General features: G+C 37.4%; 2 pseudogenes; both read left to right on the forward strand.

Annotated features, from left to right (window-relative positions):
* Positions 1-4,126: 4,126 nt before the first annotated feature.
* On the forward strand, positions 4,127-5,120 carry LOC138167278 (PEST proteolytic signal-containing nuclear protein pseudogene; annotated as a pseudogene).
* A 680-nt stretch (positions 5,121-5,800) lies between these two features.
* LOC138167277 (arginine/serine-rich coiled-coil protein 2-like) lies at positions 5,801-8,638 on the forward strand (annotated as a pseudogene).
* Positions 8,639-23,293: the final 14,655 nt, after the last annotated feature.

The raw sequence follows: 23,293 nt of genomic DNA on the forward strand, positions 1-23,293 counted from the left end.
TTCCTTCCTTCCTTCCTTCCTTCCTCCCTCCCTCCCTCCCTCTCTCCCTTCCTTCCTTCCTTCCTTCCTTCCTTCCTTCCTTCCTTCCTTCCTTCCTTCCTTCCTTCCTTCCTCCTTTCTTTGTAGCCATAAGTGGATACAATGTCTTGGCTATGGGGACCTATCTGACGTGATTTGAACCAGCAATACTACAAACATCCTTCTCTGCTAACCTATCTTCTCAGGCTCTGGGCTGACCAGAGGTCAAGTCATATTAGCAAACGTTTTAAAAACGCTTACTGTGAGCTATGCTAGCTTAAGTGCTGGGGATACAAAGAAAAGCCGAAGTTCTGCCCTCAAGGAGACCACATCATAATAGGGGAGAAAAGGTGCAAAAAGCCCCAAAACTGTGCATATACGATATGTTTACAGGAAAAACTGGAGGTAATTTTAGAGGAGAATCTCTTAGAGGCGAGGCTTATTGAGGAGGTCTAGGAAAGGGTTCCTGCTGAAGATGGGACTTGAGCTGAGGACTGGAGGAAGGCCAGAAGCAGAAGGAAGTGAGAGCATTCCAGGCGTGGGGAACATCCAGGGAAAAGGCATAGAGCTGAGAGATAGAGTGTCACTGGACCACCAAGTGCGTGAAGAGGGAGGATTAATGTGTACGGAATCTGGAAAGGCAGGGGGAACCGGACTGTGAAGGGATTCAAAAGTTCAACAGAAGATTTTATGTTTGATTCTAGGAATAATAAGGAGTTACTGGAGTGTGTGGAGTGGGGGGAAGGGGGGTTACCATAGTTCGGCCTGCACTTTAGATAGATCACTTTGGAAGCTCAGTAAAAAATGGACTGGATTGGAGAGAGATTTGAGGCAGAGAAACCCACCAGAACACTATTATAATAATCTAAGCATGAGATGATGACCTGTACTGGGGTGGTGGCAGTAGAATAGTAGGAAAATGAAATCTGTGAAATGCTATGACAGGAGACTTGACAGAACTTGGCAACAAATTGAATATGGGAGGTGGGAGAGAGTGGGGAGTCAATGACAATACCTAGTTTGTAAACCTAAGTGACTGAGAAGATGGTAATGCCCTAAAGAGTAAAAGGGAGCTTCAGAAGAGAGGAGGGTTTGGGGGGAGAGAAATAATGAGTTCAGTTTTGAACATGATAATCTTAAGATGTCTATGAGACCGAGTTTGAAATGTTGACTAGGCAGCTGGAGATGCCAGTCTATAGATCAGGAGAGAAGTTAAGGCTGAATAAATAGATATGAGATCCTCTGCATAGATGTAATAATAGAGTCCATGGGACCACCAAATAAGATAGTACAGAGGGAAGAGAGAAGATGACCTAGGACAGGGCCATAGGGGACATTAATGGCTAGCAGATATGACCTGCACAAAGATCCAGCAAAAGAGACTGAGAAAGATTTACCAGACAGATAGGAGGGTGATCTTATGGAGGAAGTTAGCCAAAAAAGAACGAGGGATTATAGAATGATAGCTAATGGAAAAGATTAGATCAATTGAGGGTTGTGGTTGTGGTTGTTCAAGGAGAGAAGAAACATTGGTGAGTTTGTAACCAGCAGGCTAGCAACCAGTAGGCAGGAAGATATTGAAGATTAATAAGAGTAGGAATCATGGAACAATTTGCTGGAGAAGAGGGAATGGAATGAGATCACTTGTGCATGTAAAGACATCAGTCTTGACAAGGAGAGGAGCTACATTTTCATATGATACACAGGTAAAGGAGGAGATACTGGGGTAAAGCATCTAAGTGTGCTGAAAAGAGGAGAGGAGAAGAGAAAAATCTCTTGGTAAATGACCTTGATTTTTTTTTAGTAAAGTGTGGGAAAAGATTCTCAGCTGAGAGGGTATGGAGAGTGAATAAATAGCATTGGAAGTTTGAGGAAGGATGAAAAAAAGTTGGAAAAATCACTATGATGAGTGCAATAGTGAATTAAGGCTAGATAAAAGGATTGTCTTACAGCAGCGAGAGTCCAATTGAGATTATGGAATATAAATTTGTAATGGGTAGTTTTGTGGTTTTCTCCAGTTCTGTTCAGCAGCACATGAACAGAAGCAAAGGCAGGAGATAGTGAGAATAATCCAAGGTTGGGGCTTGGCAAAGCATGAACAATGATAGAACAAGACCTAAGGGACTGGAATATAGGATATTAAATTGGTGGTCTGTTTCATCAAAAGATCAGGATAGGGAAGGAAGGAGAGTATAAAACAACAAGGATGGAAGGAAGGATGAAGGATTCAGAGGTTTTGGTGAAGACAAAGAATGGGGTCAAGGTTGTAAAACAGAGATTGAATGATAAGGAATTATGGTCGGGGATACCAACTAGAAGGCTATTGAAATAGTTCAGATATGAGATAATGAAGGTTTGCACTAGGGTGGTGTCATTGTCAGAAGAAAGGAGTGGGTGAACACAAGAGATATTGCAGAAGTCGACTTGATAGGCAACAGACTGGATATGGGTAATGAAAAAGAGTGAGGAGGCAAATATTATACCTAGTTTGCAATCTTGGGAGATTGGGAGGAGTATGGCGGTGCCCTTGACATTGATAAGGAAGTTTGGAAGAGGGGGAATAATGAGTTCAGATCTGGACATGCTGAGTTTAAGATGTTTACAGGATATGCAATTCAAGATGTCCATTTGGCAGCTAAAGATGCAAATCTAGGTGTTAGCAGAGAGTATAGGGCTTCATATGTAGATCTGAGAATCATTAACCTAGAGATGATAGTTGAATCCTTGAGAGTTGATGAATCTAGCAAAATAGTATGCAAGGAGAAGAGAAGTCCCAGGACAGAGCCCTAGTGGACATGTATCATTAGTAGACATCACATGGATTAAATGTCAGCAAAGGAGGCTGAGAATGAACAGGCAGATAGGCAGAAAGAAAACTAGGATAGTGTTATGGAAACCTAGAGAAAAAAGGTTATCAAGGAGAAGAGGATGACTGACAGTGTCAAAGACTGCTAAGGGAACAAAAAGAATAAAGGTAGAGAAAAGGCCATTAGATTTGGCAATGAAGAGATCATTGGTGACTTTAGATAGAGGTAGTTTGGGTTGAATTTGATTGGAAGTCAGAAGACAGTCTGTAGAGAGTTAAGAGAGTGAGAGGAAAAAAAGTAAAGGCATTGGTTGTAGAAGCCTTCCCAAGGAGTTTTGGCACAAAAGATAGAAGAGGTATGGATGACAGCTAGTGAGGATGGAAGGATCAAATGAGGTTTGTTTTTTTTTTAACATAAAAAAGATATGGGCATATTTGTAGGTAGCAGGGAAGAATTCAGTAAAAAAAGATTGAAGATAAGTGATAGAGTAGGAATGATATAAAGTATCATCTGCTGCAGAAGAAGGAATGGAATGGTATCACTTGTACATGTAAAAACATTTGTCTTTGCAAGGAGAAAGACCATCTCTTCATGTTAATCTGATAAAAGAGGAGATAGTAGGGAAAGACATTTGAGAGAGATGAAATGAGGAAGAATGGAGATGAGGGAGCTCTTGGCAAATGGCCTCAATTTTTTCAATGAAATATGAGAAAAGATTCTCATCTCAACTGAGAATGTAAGGGAAGGAAGAGATACTGTAGGTGTGAGGAAAAAATTTTTAAAAGTTAGGAAAAGCTAGCATGATAATTGGGATAGTGAATGATTGAGGAGATAGCAATTTGTTGTGGACTCAGAAAACATATTTTAGTGATTTTCTTCAGCAGTATGTGAGTATGAGCAAAGGCAACAGACGAAGGGACTCAGGAAGAGGGCAATGGTAGAATTAAGCTGGCTCACAAAGGGAGTCAATAAGGGAAAAGAGGAGAGTGTAACCAGTGTAGGAGTGATTGCTTGAGCTAGAACTGATGAGTGGAGGGACTGGAGATCATGAGAAGATGAAGAACAGGTTTGAGGACTGCAAGGCAGAGGGAGAGGTAGAATGACAACTGAGTGTGATCAGATAAATAAATTTAAGAGTTCATGAACATGGAAGTGGTGCGTTTATGAGTGATGGCAAGATCAAGGTATAATGATCAACTGGGTAATGGCAGGTAGCACATGTGATCATGTAAGACAAATAAGTTGAGGAACTCTGAAGTTAAGAGTGTTTTAGAGATTAACAGTGTGTATGTTTCGGCATGGTGGCTGGGGGGGAAGCCGCGGGGAAAATGGCAGACAGGAAAGCGGGAGAGCAGAAGCCCGAGAAGCGGCAGCGAGCAGGAAGCGCCGGGGGACCTGAAGAAAAGGCAGAAAAACCTGTGAAAACTAAGACTGTTTCTTTCAGTGATGGAGGGGAGAACTCGAGTCGCAGCGCAGAGAAGTGGTCAGCCGAAGAAGAAGCCGAAGACTTCTCATTTAAGTCTGTGCCCGCAAAGATAGCCAAGTTTGGCTTTGCCATACACAGTCAGACAGCAAGGAAAGCACCAGTCATTTCCATCAAACTTGGAGCGAGTAAGCCTAAAGAAACTGTTCCAACTCTTGCCCCTAAAACCCTTTCAGTAGCACCAGTTTTCAGTGAAGATGAGGAGAGTGAACCAGAGAAAATGCCTCCAGAAGCAAAGATTGTGAATGAAGACTATTGGAAGGGATACACCAACATCAGCTGGACCAAATTCCTTCAATAAAGGAAAGCATGGATTTTCTGATAACCAGAAGCTGTGGGAACGAAATATAAAATCTCACCTTGGAAATGTCCATGCCCAAGATGATGACTTAATGATGTGTTTCAAGATTTAGGTATGGGGTGGGTGTGATGTTAAAAGGAAGTTTCCCCTTTTTTTTTTTTTAAGAAAAAAAAAGAATGGTGTAAGACTATCTTTGGAGCCACTTTTTTAAAAATTGAGTGGTGTACTAATAAATGAAAGTTTGAAATTAGAGGTGATTTATGTTTTATATACAGATTTTAAGACATTTGCTAATTTTGTAGTTTCATGTGATTAGTTTCAAAAGGTTACAGATAATAAAAAAGTCAGAAATGGTACCTTTTTAAGAATTGCTTATTTTTTTTAGTCACAACCATTATTAGCACATTAAGAAGGAAGCAAAAGTTTACTGTCTCTTTAACTGTTCAAATTGAAAACAACTACTTAACTCCATCTTTATCTAAACTATCCAACTCCCAAGAACAGCTTTATAGAGGAGTGTTGTAATGGGAGGAAAGTGTTCCTGGAACATTGATTTGAAAATAATTTATACAAAATACAAATAAGACAGCTTTTTTCCCCAATGGACATTTTTTTTTAGTCATGAACAGGCATTGCTAACAGCAGCTCCAGAAGCTATAATAGGAAAAACCCATAATTACTTTTTTGAAATTTTATGTAAATTGTTTAATATATGATGTGGCCTAATTCACCCTAACAGGGCTTGTCCTGACTTCATTAGTTTTTTTTTTTTTTTTTTTTTTTTAAGCAATCAGGGTTAAGTAACTTGCTCAAGGTTACACGGCCAGTTATTTCTGGGTGTGGTGCTGAGTGTCTGAGCCCGGGATTCGATCTCCAGGTCTTCTCAACACTGGAGCCGGTGCTCTTACTCGCTGTGCTACCTGGCCACCCTGACTTCATTAGTTTTTAAAGGACAAGCATTCACTGTGCAAGTAAATCAGTATTTTAAATGTTTTTCTCTGAGTTAATGGTATTAACAAGCTCCTGTAAGCTTTTCCACCAGAACTTGAGGTAAATATAAGGAAGCTGTATCTTTTAAAAAGTAAGCCACCACCAAAAATGTGATTAAAATATGGACATTGCTTAAATGCATTTGGCTTTTTTAATTTTAAAAGAAATGACATACCAAAAATTCATTAACATTGTATAAAGATGGTGAAGATGCACTTTCTGTGTTTGTCAGAACATTTAAATTATCAATTTAGTGAAAAGTAAACTGAATTTAAGCAACGTTATTTTTCTCATTTCTAGGCTAGTATATAATACAGTTCATTTATATGCCAATTTCTTTATAGACCACTGGTCCATGTCATGTACTACAAATACAAGAGAATGCATCTTTAAAATTATCTTATGAAAGATTTGACCACTTATACTTTGAGTCTGTAAGTTCTGAGAGGTTTCTTTTGTATTTTTGTATCGGATTGTAATCTTAAATTTCTTTGAAATATAATGCTGTTGGAACACCTGTTCTCATTTCTTCAAAAGCTTTGTCATAAACAAATGTATAATGTTTTCTTGAAAATTCCTTCAATGTTAAATTTGAAGGCAGCTTTAGACTATTCTATTGATGGTAACTTCCAATTAAGCTTAGAATAGATAATTGTTCCAGAGGAGCTGCCTTACTGTAAATTCCTAATACTTTTATCCAGTTACATTTATATTTAGAATAAGCTCCACATAAAACAATGAAAATGTACATAGAACTATTAGTTCTTCCTTATTTGACTTAACCATATCAAAATTCATAAATTTGTCTTTATATATGCTCTATTTGTATATATCATAATATATATTATATATGTGTTATATATATTATAATATATATATACTCTAATGTAGGAAAACTTGCCATTTTTGTCCATTTTATTGTTATGTTTAAAGTAAGAATTCTTCCTCTTCTGAATGTTTTCTTAACCCAAGTGAAATGATAGCCTAAGGTCAAGACAGGAGAAAGCAATGACTAAGATGAATATCTTTACTAAAATACCAATAAATTTGTGAAACTCAGTTAAAAAAAATGAGTATGTTGAAGTTCTCTGGTATGAGGGCAGGAATTGGGGAGGAGAAACTGTGAGCTAGGAACTGACCACTTTGAGGGAAGAAGAGAAATGTTCTTGGAGGGTAGTAGACAACATCTACCAGAATTTTGATTAGGTGGTAGATAAGGTTTGAGTGAACTTCAAAGAAGGAGCAATTACTGAGTAATGGTGGTAGAGGAAGAGCCTGAAGATGACCAGCATTCCTACTCCCTAAAGTAACCAATGAATTGGGGAGAAGGGGGATAAATAAAAGTTCATTCAATGCTGGAAAGAGGGACCAGAGAAGCTGTGTTATCAGGAAAGAGCCAGGTGTCAATGAAAACCAGGAGAGGGAAAGAGTAGGAAAGAAAAAAAAAATTTTTTTTACAGCAAGTCTGGGGCCTTCCTGCGGCGGCCAGCTAGTGGCTACAGGAGAGGTTTGGCCTAATGCTCTCTCATTCTCGGGATGGGGGTGGGGAGAATGGGATGGTGCAGCAAGAGGGGGAGGAGGAAGAAGGGAAACTGAAGCACAGAGGCTCCTTTGGCCTCTTTTTTCTTGGGGGCAGGGGGGCGTTGAGAGGATTGTATCTCCGTAGGAAATGGCAGAAGAAAGAAGGAAACTGGACCTAATGATGGTGGGGGTGGGGTGGGGAGGACCCTGGCTGCCACTGCTGCCTGCGCATGAAAGCACCGGGGGGAATCCATTTTGACCAGTGTTTGCTGTGTGCGTATGTGTTTGAGGTAGAACCAGGCTAGTGACACAAAATGAGATGGGATAGCCACAGAAAAGTCATCTCCTGATAAAAATAAAAATAAAAAAAAGCAGATGCCTCTGTTTCTCCTAAAGCATCAAAACATCATTATTCAAGATAATAATCAAGGTCAAAAGAAAGAAAACAGAAGTCAGATAATGAAGGAAGAAAATACAGAAGCCAGAGCAGAAGCAAAGAGGCAAGAAGACATGAATTCAAAGGCAAGTCGTCCAAGAAACATAAATCTTAGGACTACAATGACAAAGAACATTCTTCTGATAAGGGAAGAGAGAAATTAAATTCATCCGAAAATGGTGAGGACAGACACAAGGTCAAAGAAGGGAAATCATGAAGAAGCAGAAGTTATTCAAGATCTAGATCTCATGAAAGGTGTCATGGTAGTAGAAGCAGAGAACAGAAGAAGTCAAGATCCAGGAGATGGGAAAGGTTAGGTCTCAGTCAAGGTACAGACATAGGCATAGAACCAGGAGTAGAAGTAGAACCAGGAGCAGAAACCGGGAAAGAAAGAAGAGAATTGAAAAGCCACCAAGATTTAGTGGAAGTTTAAGTCCAACTCCAGGTCCACCTCCTTTTAGAGAGTGAAACAGCAATGGATGCACAAAAAGCATTAGCTCGAAGGTTGGAAAGAGCAAACAAATTGCAAGAACAGAGAGAAAAAGAAATGGTTGAAAAGGAAAATTAAAAAGAAAAGCAAGAAATAGTAACAGCAGCTGCAGCTACTGGAAGGTCTGTCCTCAATGTTGCTGCCCTTCTAGCATCTGGAACACAAGTAACTCCTCAGATAGTTATGACAGCTCAAATGGCTGCACTACAAGCCAAAGCATTGGCAGAGATGGGAATAGCTGTACCTAGCTGTTATTAATCTGGCAGCTGTGAATCCTACGAAATTTGCTGAACAGGAAAAGAAAAAGAAAATGCTTTGGCAAAGCAAAAAATGAAGGGGATAGTCACAGTCTGCTGAAATTTATGAAAAATTGAATTTTTGGAAACAAGGACCAAAATGTCAAATTCAGAAAATTAATGGGTATTAAGAGTGAGGATGAAGCTGGTTGTAGTTCAGTTGATGAAGAACACAACAGGAAGAAGTATTTAGAAATCTGGATGCTCAGTATGAGATGACAAGATCACAAACCCACACACAAAGAGGAATGGGATTGGGTTTCTCATCTTCAAGACAGAGAATGGATGCAGTTTGAAAAAAACATGATTGTAAAGTTTTGGGACTTTGTGAAATTCTTGTTCTGATGTCAGGTCCTTGTTCACCAAACAGCTAGCATTCTAGCTTGCATGGGTATTGCACTGACTTTAATTTATTGAAAAATACAATTTTTTTTTGTTGTAAATATCAGATCAGTGATACTGGTGCTAGTATTATAATCAGGTTAAACCCATTTCCATTAAATTTGACAGAACTATAGAAGGACAATATTTTTTAGTTAACAAGTTCTGCTTTTCAAACAAATGTAAAGAAGGTGGGGTAAAATCTCATACATGGATATTTTGTGTCCACTGTCTTCTATACTTTTGTACTTAACTTTGTACAGTTATTTTCATCTCTCAAAACATGAAAGAAATGTTGTGTAGATGTTCTTTAGAAGATCTGGCCATTGGACACATAGTCCAGCACAGAAAGCTGGATGGTAATGATAATAAAATGTTTTTTTTTTCCTAAAAAAAAAAAAAGCAAGAGAAATTGGTCTATAATTTTCTTTCTCTGTTTTGGTTTTTCTTGGTTTAGATATCAGCACCGTATTTGTGTCATAAAAAGAATTTGGGAGGACTTCACCTATTTTTCTAAATACTTCATATAGGAGAGGGATTAATTGTTCTTTAAATGTTTGGTAGAATTCACTTGTGAATCCATCTGACCCTGAGGAACTTTTCTTAATTGATATTCAATGATGGTTTATTCAATTTATTTTTCTAAGATTGGATTATCTAAGTATTCCATTTCCTCTTCTGTTAATCTAGGCAATTTATAGTTTTGTAAACATTCATCCCTTTCACGTAGATTAATAGATTTGTTGGCATATATTTGGGCAAAATAGTTCTTAATAATTGTTCTAATTATCTTTTCATTGGTGGTGAATTCACTCCTTCCATTTTTTTGTAATATGGTTTTCTTTTTAACGATCTATTTTTAAATCATTTTTTCATTAATTCTCTATTTAATATTCTTGACTTTTGTTCTTTCAGATGAATTTTGTTTTCTAGTTATGTAAAGTAATATTTTAGCAGTTTGATTGGTGTGTTGTTAAATAAGTGTATATTGGTATGGCCTACCCATGAGAAGTTAATATTTCTTTACTTATTTAGATCTGTATTTATTTGTGTAAAAAATATTTTGTAATTGTGCTCTTATAGTTCTTGTGTATGTCTTGGCAGGTAGAATCCTAAGTGTTTAATGCTATTTGTGGTTATTTTAAGTGGAATTTTGCTTTCAATTTCTTTCTGCTGGATTTTGTTGATAATATACAGAAATGCTCATAATTTGTGTGGGTTTATTTTATATACTGCAACTTTGCTATAGGTATTAATTGTTGCAACTAGTTTTTGTTGTTGATTCTTTAGGATTCTTGAAATAAACCATTATATTGTAATCTACAAAAAATTAATTTTATTTCCTCTTTGCCTATGTTTGTTTCCTCTTTTGCCTTTTCCCCAATTTGGTTTTCTTATTGCTGCAGCTAGCATTTCTAACACAATATTGACCAGTAATTTTGATAATGCATCTCTTTGTTTTACCCCTAACCTTACTGGAAAGATTAGAGGTAAAACTTAAACTCCTTATATTCAATACTTGCTTATGATTTTAGATAGATACTACTTAGCATATTAAGGAAAGCTCTATTCTTCTGCTTTCTAGTATTATTTTTAAACAAGAATTAATCTTACATCTGTATTAAAGCTTTTTCTATGTTTCTTGACATAATCATATGATTTTTGCTATTAATATGGTCAATTATGTTAATAATTTCCCTGATATTGAACCACCTTTACATTTTGGGCATGAATTTAGCCTGGTCGTAGTGTATAATCTTTGTGATATGTTGTTGTAGTCTCCTTGCTAATATTTTATTAAAAATTTTTATATCAATATTCATTAGGGATATTGGTCTACAGTTTTTTTTTTCTCTGTTGTGACTCTTCCTAGTTAAAATATCAAACCTATGCTTGTCTCATAGAAGAAATTTAACAGGACCCTTTCTTTTCTTATTTTTTCCGAACTAGTTTACATAGTACTGGAATTAATTGCTCTTTGATAGATTTCTTTTGTAATTTTATACAATTTGGTTTGTTTTCTTTCAGAATTCATTTATGGTTTGTTCAATTTTTTTAAAAAATTGAATTTCTTACGTTCTTTATTTCCTGTTCTGTTACTCTGGGCAGTTTATATTTTTGTAAATATTTATCCATTTCATTTAGATTGTCAGAATTGGGCAAAATACCTCCAAATAATTTCTTTTATTTATTCTTCATTGATGGTAAGTTCACTTTAAAAAATTTTTAATACTGGTAGTTTGTTTTTTTCTTTCTTTAAACCGACTTAGCAAGTTGCTTATCTCATACTATTTTTTAAAAACAAATTCTTAATTTTATTTGTTAACTCAATGGACTTTTTAGTCCCCTATGACTGTATTCCTCTTGACTCTTGGTCTATGTGTCACATTTTCTGCCCAGCTCTCAGCATTTCATCCAACAAGGGAGATGAAAAAATGATCTGCATTTCTAATATCTTCAAGGGTCTTGAAGTAGAAAAAATATGTGGCATCAGAGTGGTTTTGTTTTGTTGCTCTTAAAAAAAGAAAGCTAGGCAACTGGATGGCAGAGTGGATAAAGTGTTGGACCTGGATCATGAAGACCTTAACACACTATATAAATGCTTGTTATTATTAAGAAATGGGAAGGGAAAAATATAAAAGAAAAAATGAGATGGAGCTTACTGTCTCACCTAGTTTGGATCCATGGGGAAAAGAATATCAAAAAATGGAAGAAGGGGTGGAGAGAGCAAGCTATGCATAAACCTCACTTGGATGTGAACCAGAGAAGGGAGGATTGAACACACATTCATTCACATAAAATTTAGTATAGAAATACTTTAATATCAACAGTGAAACAGAGGGGAAGAAAAGATTAAAAAGGAAGAGTAGGTTGAGGAAAGGATTAGTGATAAGAAAAACAACTCCAACTTTGGCAGGGTGGATCCTTAAGGTAGGAATAAAAGGAAAGACAGTAAGAGTCTCTGATCATGGACTTGACAATGAGAAAATAGGTGTATGGGAGCAAAAGAGATTTCATCAATTATTAGACCACTAGTGTTGAGAGTACTTCTTTTTTCTAATCACCCTAAAGAGGAAGGATGAGACAAAGAGAAAAAAGTTTAAGAGGATAGGATAGAAGGAACAATTAACCATTATAACTGTGAATGGTATGAATTTTCCCAAAACATGGAAAAAGAACAGAATTGAAATCCAGTAATATGTTACCTTCCAGAAACATATTTGAAACAGAGAGATTTTCATAGAGTTAACAATAAGGGGCTGGAGTAAAATCTATTATGCTTCAGGTAAATTTTTAAAAGTAGGAGTAATAATCGTGATCTCAAAAAAAGTAACAGTAAAAAGACTTGAGGAAAAGAGGAAAACTATATTATGCTCAAAGGCACTGTAAACAATAAACTCACACAAATCTTTAGGCTTTTTACATATTAATAATAAAACCCATTAGGGAGATAGAAGGGAAAAATTATTTTGGAAATAACCACTTCAACTATAACTTAGGAATCCACGTGGTATTTATCTGACTGCAAGTGCAAAATATTCTTTTTTTTAAAAATTCATTTTGAACTTAGATATAAAAATACAATCCCCCTCTCCACATTTCCATGTATACACACACACACACACATGTATTCATTATGAAACCATGAGTCTCCATTTCATAGTTTACTTAAAAAAAACATGTCATAAATAATACATATCTTGTTTTTTTGTTTTGCTTTTTGGAGGGCAGTTGGGGTTAAGTGACTTGCCCAAAGTCACATGACTAGTAAGTGTGTCAAATGTCTGAGGCTGGATTTGAACTCATGTCCTCCTGACTCCAGAGTTGGTGCTCTATTCACTACCCAACATAGCCACCCCACATAATTTTCTTTTTTAAAAGAATCTTGAAAAAGCATTTAATAGAAAAAATGTTGCCGTACAAGAAATATTGGCTTGAATTGTTCCTTATTTCTATAAGTCTACCCCCCTATTTCTTTACCTATTGAATTCCTATTATCTTTTTAAAACTAAGATTTTTGCCTCCTCCATAAAAACTTCTCTGTTCCTTTAGTCAATAACAATTTTTTTCCATGCTACCCTTAGATATCACACAGTATTTGGGGGAACACTTTGTAATTATGTGTTATTTTTTTAAATAATGTTTTATGCCCTCTCCCTAATTACATGTTAAAACAGTTTTTAAAATTTGGTTGTTTTGTTTTTTTAAGTTTTGAGTTCCAAATTCCATCCTTTCCTCCCTTCTTTTACTCCCTCCCTCCCTTAACAGTAAGCAATCTAATGTAGGTTATACATGTGCAATCATGTAAAACATTTCCATATCATTCATTTTATACAAGAAGACGAACAAAAAATAAAAGAAAGTGAAAAATAGTATGCTTCAATCTGTATTTAGACAATATCAGTTCTTTCTCTGGAGGTGACTAGCATGTTTCATCATGAATCCTTTAGGATTTTCTTGGATCAATATATTGCTGAGAATAGCTAAGTCATTTACAATTCTTCATCACACAGCACTGCTGTTACTATGTACAACATTATCCTCATTCTGCTGACTTCCTTTGCATCAGTTCATGTAGGTCTTTCCAAGTTGTTCTGAAATCATACTGCTTGTCATTTCTTATAGCACAATAATGTTTTATCACAATCATGTACCACAACTTATTCAGCCATTCCCCAATTGAAAGGCATCACCTTGATTTCCAATTCTTAGCCACTACAAAGAGAGCTACTACAAATATTTTTGTACAAACAGTTCCTTTTCCCTTTTTTTGATCTCTTTGGGATATAGACTTAGTAATGGTATTACCATTTCATCATTGCCCATTCTGATTTCTTCAGTTTCTTTTTCTTCCTTTATTGCTATTGCTAACATTTCAAATATAAGGTTGAATAATATTAGCAATAATGGGCATTTTTATTTCACTACTGATCTTATTGGAAAGGCTTCTAGCTTATCCCAATTACAAACAATGTTTACTGATAGTTTTAAGTAGATGCTTCTTATCATTTTAAGAAAAAATCCATTTATACCTATGCTTTCAGGTATTTTTTAAAAATAGGAATGAATGTTGTATTTTATCAAACACTTTTTCTGCACCTATTTATGTAATCTTATGAATTCTGTTATATTTGTTATTGATATAATCAGTTATAGAGACAGATTTTTAATATAGAACCAGCCCTGCATATGTTATATAAATTTCACTTGGTCACAATGTTTAATCTTTACAATATGTTGTCTTAATATTGTAGCTGGTGTTTTATTTAGGATTTTTACATCCATATTCTTTTTTTATATTTTCCTTTTTTGCTTTTTTTGGAGGGGGGAAGGTAGGCAATCGGGGTTAAGTGACTTTCCCAAGGTCACACTTCTAGTGTTTTTTTTTTTAATGTTAAATATCTGAGGCCGTATTTGAACTCAGGTCCTCACCTAGCTGCCCCTATATCCATATTCTTAATGAAATTGGTCTATAATTTTCATTTTCCATTTTTGCTCTTCTTGGTTTAGGTATCAGTACTGTATTTCTTTCATAAAAGGAGTTAGGTGGAACTTCTTTGTCTAGTATGCCACATAATTTATTTAATATTAGAATTAATTGATCTTTAAATGTTTGGTAGAATTCATTTGTAAATTCTTCTGGTCCTGATGTTTTTGCTCAGGAAGCTCATTTATGGCCTGTTCAGTTTCTTTTTCTAATACAGGTTTGTTTAGATATTCTATTTCATCTTCTGTTAATCTAGGCAGTTTATATTTTTGTAAGTATTCTTTCATTTCACTTAAATTGTTAAATTAAACAAAATAACACTATATAATTGCTTTGATTTCATCTTCATTAGTGGTCTATTCCCCCTTTTCATTTTTGTTACTAGTGATTTGGTTTTCTTCTCTCTCTTTTTAAATTCATATTGTTGGAAGGGGCAGGGTTCATAAAATCAACTCCTAGTTTTATTTATTAATTCAATGGTTTTCTTTATAATAATTTTATTAACCTCACTTTTAATTTTCTAGGACCTCCAATTTGGTTTTTAATTGGGTATTTTTAATTTCATCTTTTTCTAGTTTTTTTTTTTTATTGCATACCCAGTTCATTGGTCTGTTCTTTATTTTATTTTATTTTTTTTGCCTTTTTTGGGGGGGAAGGTATGGCAATTGGGGTTAAGTGACTTGCCCAAGGTCATATGGCTAGTAAGTGTTAAATGTCTGAGGCCGTATTTGAACTCAGGTCCTCCTGACTCCAGGGCCAGTGCTCTATTCACTGCACAACCTAGCCACCCCAAGTTCTTTATTTTATTGACATAAGCATTTAGAGATATACATTTTCCTCTGATTACCACTTTTGCAGCTTCCCATAGATTTTGGTATGTTGTTTCATTATGGTAATTTTCTTTTATTGATTTATGATTTGTTCTTCAACTCACTCATTATTTACCATTAGGTTGTTTAGTCTCCAATTAATTTTTAATCTTTCTTTCCATGGTCACTTATTGAATATAATTTTATTGCATTGTGATCTGCAAAGATGTATTTAATATTTCTGCTTTTAACTATAAAGTTTTTATGCCCTAATACATGGTCAATTTTTGTAAAAGTACCATATGACACTGAGAAAAGGTATATTTTTTTTTCTATTCTCATTCAATGCTTTCCATATACCTATCATATCTAGCTTATCTAAAATTCCATTAATCTCCTTGACATCTTATTTTTTTTATTAGATTTATCTAGCTCTGAAAGGGGAAGATTGAAGTACCCCACTAGTTTTTCTGTCTATTTCCACATGTAATTCATTAGCTTTCCTTTAAAAATTTAGATACTATAGCAATTGCTGCCCATAGGTTTAGTATTTATATTACTTGATTCAGTTTGACTTTATTAAATCCCTTATAATTGGTCTTTAATGTTTACCTTCTTGTGTTTCTCCTGAATGTTATATGTCAAATTTTCTGTTCAGTTCTGGTCTTTATGTCACAAATAACTTAAAGTCTTTTAATTTATTATCCATTTTTTCCCATTCAGGACTACACAAAGCTTTGCTGGGTAAGTTATTCTTGGCTGCAAAACTAGCTCTCTTGTTCTTTGGAATGTAATGTTCAATGTCCTTCAGTCTCTTAATGTAGAAGCTGCTAGATCTTGTATCCTGACCATAGCTCCACAGTATTTAAATTGGTTAGGATTTTTTTTTTTTTTTTTGGAGTTGCTTGTAGTATTTTTCCTTGACCTGAGGTCTTCAAAACTTGATGTAAGGGTTATGGGATTTAAAGATCTTCCATGCCTGCATTGGACTTGCTGATGTAGCAGGAAGGGGTGGGGCAAGAGGAAGTGGAAGCCAAGCTGGAGTTCCTGCGGTGACTGGTAGCAGCCAACAGCAGCAGTCATGGAGGAGGTGGAGGCGGAGGCATGAACCCCTTTTTTGAGCCAGCCAGAATTTCTGCTAAGGACTCCTGCTGAGGTCTGCCTCAGGAACTGCAGGGGGGATGGAGCTGCTGGGAGCATGCTTCCTGGACACTGAGCAGTTGCTGTGAGTGGGGAGAGGAGGACCTTTGCCTGAGGTAGCCTGTTCTGTTTTGAAGGCTTGAGAATGTGGTTGTTTACTATGTTAACTACATGTGCCAATTTCGTAACTACTGTGATGGCTTTGACTTTCTGGTTTTGGGACTCAGTTTTCTGGTGTTTTAATAAATGTTCTAGCTTTATCCCCCATGTAGAGAGTCTGGTATATTTTGTGATTAATAACCACATCAGCATATTTATAGTTGCCGTAGGCATTGTGAATATTACATTGTTGATACACTTGACTATAATGTTCTTGTGAGTTTTCATCTTGGGATCTCTTTCAGGTGGTGTGATTAGTGGATTTTTTTTTCTATTTCTCTTTTACCCTCCAATTCTAAAACTTTCAGGCAATTTTCCTTAATAATGTCTTGAAGGTATAGTGTCTAGACTTTTTTTTATCATAACTTTCAAGTAGTCCAACAATTCGTATATTTCCTCTCTTCAGTCTGTTCTCTAGATCAGTTGTTTTTCTGAGATGTTTCATATTCTCTTCTATTTTTTCATTCTTTTGATTTTGTTTTATTATTTCTTGGTGTCTTATCATGTCATTATCTCCCCTTTGCCCAATTGTAATTTTTAAGGAGTTATCTTTCCTAAGTTTTCAAATCTCTTTTTCTAATTGGTTGACTTTCTTTTCATAATTTTCTTGATTTTTTTGGATTGCTCTTATTTTTTCCTAATTTTTCCTCAACCTCTTTTATTTGTTTTTTTTAAGTCCTTTTTTAAGCTCTTCCAAGAACTCTCTTCAGGTCTATAACCATTTGACATTTTTTTTAAGTAGAAGTAGCTTTTTTTACTTCATTGTCTTCTTCTGAGCATGAACCCAGATCTCTATCACCATAGTAGCCATTTATAGTTGGTTCTTTCTCTTTTGCATTATTCTTTTTTTAGAGTCTTATTTCTTGGCTGTTAACTTTGTATTATAGTTGGGCTCTAGTCCTGAGGTGTGGGAGATAATGTCTTAGGCTTCAAGTTTTTCATACTGTTTTTTTTTTAGTTCTCTGGGGGTCTGACCTGAGGTACTTTGGCCCTGAGCTATGGCCAGGGCCCCCAGCAATGCTGTCACTGCAAATGCTCTTGCGCCCTGTGGACCCTCCAAGGATTGCAAGCTTCATCTCATCTCTCTGCCCTGGGTTCAAAACCTTCACTTTCCTGTGAGTGACCACAGCCGGCAGGATTCCTGCCCCTCTGCTACCACACTCACCAGCATGTGCTTACTCCTCCTTACCCACAGCTACAGCCTGGACTGCATCAAGTAGGCACACCTGGGCCCAGTGAAGGGACTTTCAGTCTTCCTCTCATCATCTGTCTGACCCCTACATTGTAGGTGAAGCAAAAGTTCCTGAAGCTGAGGCTACCACCCCACACAGCTACCCCTAGGGTTTATTGTTTGTTGATTCAGCAGCATTTACCTGGAGATATCTGCACTTAAATCCAGTGGACCAAACCTTCACCCCAGGAAGTGAGGTCTTTCTTAAAGTCCTCCCAAGTTGTCTTAGGCAGACAACTGCTTTACCCCAACTTTTAATTATTTCTGCCAGTCAAAGTTCACTTTGATGTGTTGTTTCAATTTGTTTGTGGGGGAATTTGGGAAAGCCAGGTAATTTTCTGCCTTATTCCACCATCATCTTCCAAAATACTCTTTACAGAAACAAATATAGACTTAAATAATTGTAGAGAGATTAGTAGTTAGTCAGGCAATAGAATAAAAATGACAGTGCTGGCTAGGTCAATATATTTATTCAGTGCCATGACAGTCAAACTACCAAATAATTTTTTTTATACAACTAAAAAAAAAGTGAGGAAATTCATCAGGAAGAACAAAAAGTTTAAAATCTTAAGAGAAATAAGAAAAAAAAGTACAAAGGAAGGGGCCTAGTTATACCAGACACTTATTAGCTGTGGCAACCCTGGGCTTGACCCTTGACACTTGACCCTGTTTGCCTCAGTTCCTTATCTGTAAAATGAGCTGGAGAAAGAAATGGTAAACCACTCTGGTATATTTGCCAAGAAAACCCCAAATGGGATCATGAAGAGTCAGACATGACTGAATAACAACAACAAAGCAGTAATCATTAAAAAAAAACAATTTGGTACTCCTTAAAAAATTGAGATATTGTTCAGTGGAACAGATTGGGCACACATGACCCACAAGCATCTGAATATAGTACCATAGTACCCAAAGACACCATATACTGGTGCGAAAATTCACTAGCCAACAAAAACTTCTTAGAAAACTTAAGGGCATTCTGGCAGAAATTAAGTTTTGATCTACATCTCACACGACAGACCAAGACAAGGTCCAAATGGGCACATGACTAAGCTATAAAAGTTTACATAATAGTCTCAATCTCCTAGATGGATGAAATAGTAGCCAGCACTGCCACTTGTAACTTTCTCTTATTGATCCATTATTTTTCTCAGAGACTTATGTTTTAGTATTTCTTCTGTGTGTAGGCAAAAAAGATATTTGTCTTATACCTGATTCATATTCTGCACTGAATGAATTTCCAGTCTCCCTTTTGGAGAAACCCTAGACATGATCCTAAAGCTAACCTTTAATTAATTTGTTCCAGAGTGCCAAGGTTTTAAGAGTTGAAGTGTGAGAGAAAAGATAAGCACCCATATCATTAAAGGCCAATTTCCCCATGACTTAACCAGATTGTATGCCAAGGACCACAACACATAGGCCCCTCAGGGATAGGAAGTGGGTGCAGTATGGGTGCAGGGGTATATTGCAGCAAGCTCAAACAGACTCTTGAGAGTCAGTTGTTAAATTTTCAGTGTCAGCATTTATATCTCAGAAACTGGGAAATGCTGCAAATCAGGTGATAATATATTGGTTTGGGGTTTTTTTTTAGAGAGGGGAAGGCAAGGCAATTGGGGTTAAGTGACTTGCCCAAGGTCACACAGCCAGTAAGTATCAAGTGTCTGAGGCCAGATTTGAACTCAAGTCCTCCTGACTCCAGGACCAGTGCTCTATTCACTGCACCACTTACTTAGTTGCCCTGATGATTTATTATTTTGTGGATTGTCTAGACTTACGAAAGTTATGGAAAAAACATTAACAGTGCAAATTAGGCTTTAAAATGGGTCATGTATTTTCAGAGAGCCAGCGGTTAATTATTTAGCAGCACACTCCTGGGACCGTGCCCCTGCCCCTTGGGTCCATCAGTGATTGAATGTTGTTAAGGCAACATGGAGGTACTGGTATTTGATCATGGGAAGAGGGAGCCATTCTAGGTTGGAAAGGGACAAAGGAAGGTACTAGGGACAAACTAGTCTTTCTGAAATTTTCTTCTGGCTGGCTTTGCTTACAGGAAAACAAAGGTTTGATTTGTTATCCACTTTACAGTGAAATATTAATTACAATGAATTAGTAATACCTGATTTCTTTCAGAGAATTACAAACTTTTAGGGGTGGGAAACCTGCAACCTCGAGGCTATATGTGGCTCTCTAGGTCTTCAAGTGCAACCCTTTGACTGAATCCAAATTATTTGTTCTGTGAAGTTTGAATTCAATCAAAGGGCTGCACTTGAGGACCTAGAGGGCCACATGCAGCCTTGAGGCAGCAGGTTGCCCACTCCTGGACTAGATAGTATCTTAAGGCTGAAATAAACGTCAATTATGAAACTCATACTTTTTAAAAGCAAAGAAGCGACTGAAAGCCCTCAAATAGCTTTGCAACATCAAGACATTTCTTATGGAATACTTTTAACAACCTTTACTAAAAACATTTATTAGATATTAATGAAATTAAATACCTCAGGCTCAACAATTCTTTACCAATAATTAATCCTCAGTGGGGAAAAGTGTGAGTCAAACCCAATGACTAAATGTAGTCTCTAGGAGGCTACAGTTTCATCTTAGCCCATCCATTTTCCTAAATTTTTAGAGACACTTTTCTTAAGAACAGTTCTTATTTGAACATTTATTATTGATAACAATGTCTAAGAATATCACCCCTTAAAGAACCTAAAGGGCAGAAATTCCTGAAACTTCAGATCCTCCTTATTCTGTATTAGGTTGAAACAGAAGAGTTACTGAGTCAGACACCAGGCTAACAAGGTGATGCTGACCCTGTTCAGCTCTTGGCTCACTTGACAGCTCAGTGGCACAGTGGATAGAGTGCCAGGGCTGGAGTCAGGAAGACATGAGTTCCAATCCAGCCTCAGACACTTCCTTAGCTGTATGACCTTGAATAAGTCACTTAACCTCTATCTACTTCAGTTTCTTCAGCTATAAAATGAGAATGATAAAAACATCTACTTTCCAGGGTGGTTGTAAGGATCAAGTGAGATAATAACTGCAAAGTACTTAGTACAGGTACATAGTAAGCACTCTAAAATTGTTTGTTGTTTTTGTTATTATTTACATGGACCCCCTCAGTGTAGAAAAGCTGAGGAAGTCTCAAGTTCAGTACAGTTCTCAGAGAGCAGGCAACCTTCTAGCCCCCAACTCTACCACTCTCCTAAAGACAGTGACAACTTGTTGTCAGAAAGAAGGTTTTGAAAAACCAACCATTGGTGAACCCCACCTCCTACTTGAACTTCCTGTACTTCAGTTATCCCTTGTCATGTGACCTTGGCATAATGAAGTCACCTCTCAGAATTGAAAACTAAATAAACAGTACATAACATAGTGATGTGTAGCCTGACAAAGAAAAGGCCCAAAATTGACATGATATCTGTATTTAAGTATATCCTGAGTCCTTGGTATAGGACTCTTTTCTCATTGGTGGAGATCAGTTCCCTGCACTTATATGAGGCATGGGATGGAATTGGTGAGAAGGAGAGTGCCAATCTCTTCAAGCTTGAATTTCTTTAGTTCTCTTTATTCTCTGCAGTTCCTTCAGGCACTTCTAGCTTCCAGCTTTGAGAGAGAAGATAGAAAAATGCCAACCAAATTCCATGTTGCTGAAGGAAAAGATTCTGGGAAGAAGATAACATGAGAGGTGCTGGCAGTCTCCATCATGTCCCTATTCCCAGCTTGCTACCTTAGAGACTTTGAAGAACCTCTCCTTGGCTGAGATCTAGGACTCTCTCACCCTTGGTTGAGCTGAGTTACCTCATTCCCAATCAGAGAGCTCCTTGGCTCTACACTGTTTGGTATATATTCTCCTGGATAAACCTTCTCAGATTTCTGTTTTGCTAAATAAATGGGTTTCTTGCATAATGGGTTTCTTTGCTACTTCCTATGTATGTTCACTGTGAAATTAGTACTTGGTGGAGAGAGAGTCAAGCTTTGGATATGAAGCTTGATTTCTGCTTCTGTCAGTTAAGAAAAAGTAATAAGGGGGCGGAGCCAAGATGGCGGAGTAGAAGCACGACCTTCCCGGCGGCTCTGGCTTCCACCCTCCCCAATCCATGTAAAAAGGAGACTCTAAACAAACTTTGGAGCTGCAGAACCCACAAAATGACACAGAGAAGCTAACCTCCCGCGGACGACAGCCCGGCAGGCCGGCAGGAATCGGCCAGCACAGCGCTCTGGGAGCTGAGCCCAGCACCACACCAAGGCTTTAGCCCCAGGGTGGGCCTGACCAGCCGCCAGCCAGAGGGACTCCAGATCAGCAGCAGCTGTGGCCGTTTCCAGATTTATCAATACATAGATGCGAGGGACAAGGTGAGAGGCCAGTGCAGTCTGGACTTTGGGACCCAGGAAGTGGGAGTGCATGGATTTTACCCCTGGAGCGAGAAACCGCTGAGAAGCCAGCACAGCCTGCCAGCGCCACATGGCGGCTTCAGCTCCTGGCCTGCAGAGTGTAGGGGGACCAAGCACCAGTCCGAGGGGTCATCACTCTTGCTTTAACCTGCTTGGATCTGGATTGCAGTCTAGGGTGGAGGTCCTGGGGTGTGTGTCCAGCTTGCCAGAGCGTGTGGAGACCTCAGAGAGGGCACCCATCTAATACCTCAGGCAGCTGAGAAAACCCCAGCGTTTGGGACGAAAACTCCCCTGTCTGGTGGCAGAGTCCTACTGTGGCAAAAAGCCCAAAAGTCAAATCATTGAGTGGCAAAATGAGCAGGCAGAGGAAACAAAGCAGACAGAAGATTCCAACATTACACTCCTATTTTGGGGATAAGAAGGAGCAAGGCATGGAACAGGAGGAAAACAGTGAAGTCAGAACTCCTGCACCAAATGCTTCAAAGGAAAATACAAGCTGGTTACAGGCCATAGAGGACCTTAAGAAGCAGATAAGAGAAGTGGAGGAAAAATTGGGAAGAGAAATGAGAACAATGCAAGAAAATTATGAAATGAGAGTCAACAGCCTGACTGAAGAAAATAATACCTTAAAAAACAGACTGACTCAAATGGCAAAGGAGGCTCAAAAAGGCAATGAGGAGAAGAATGCCTTAAAAAGTCGAATTTGCCAGATGGAAAAAGAATCTCAAAAGCTCACTGAGGAGAATCATTGCTTCAGAATTAGATTGGAGCAAATGGAAGCTAATGACTTTATGAGAAATCAAGATGCTGTTAAACAGATCCAAACAAATGAAAGAATAGAAGGCAATGTGAAATATCTCATGGGAAAAACCACTGACCTGGAAAATAGATCCAGGAGAGATAATTTAAAAATTATTGGACTGCCTGAGAGCCATGACCAAAGTAAGAGCCTGGGAAGCATCCTCCAGGAAGTTCTCAAAGAAAACTGCCCTGATGTTTTAGAACCAGAGGGCAAAATAGAGGTTGAAAGAATCCACTGATCACCTCCTGAAAAAGATCCCAAAAAGAAAACTCCTAGGAATATTATAGCCAGGTTCCAGAATTCCCAGATGAAGGAGAGAATATTGCCAGCAGCTAGGAAGAAACAATTTGAATATTGTGGAAACACAATCAGGACAACCCAGGATCTGGCAGCTTCTACACTGAGGGATCAAAGGGTTTGGAATATGATATTCTGGAGGTCAAAGGAGCTGGGATTAAAACCAAGAGTCACCTACCCAGCAAAACTGAGTATCATGTTTCAGTGGAAAATATGGTCATTCAGTGGAATACAGGACTTTCAAGCATTCTT

The sequence above is a fragment of the Petaurus breviceps genome, unplaced genomic scaffold (assembly GCF_028583685.1).
Source record: "Petaurus breviceps papuanus isolate PSGF00001 unplaced genomic scaffold, PetGlider_PUasm1.0 229, whole genome shotgun sequence".
Classification (NCBI taxonomy): Eukaryota; Metazoa; Chordata; class Mammalia; order Diprotodontia; family Petauridae; genus Petaurus; species Petaurus breviceps.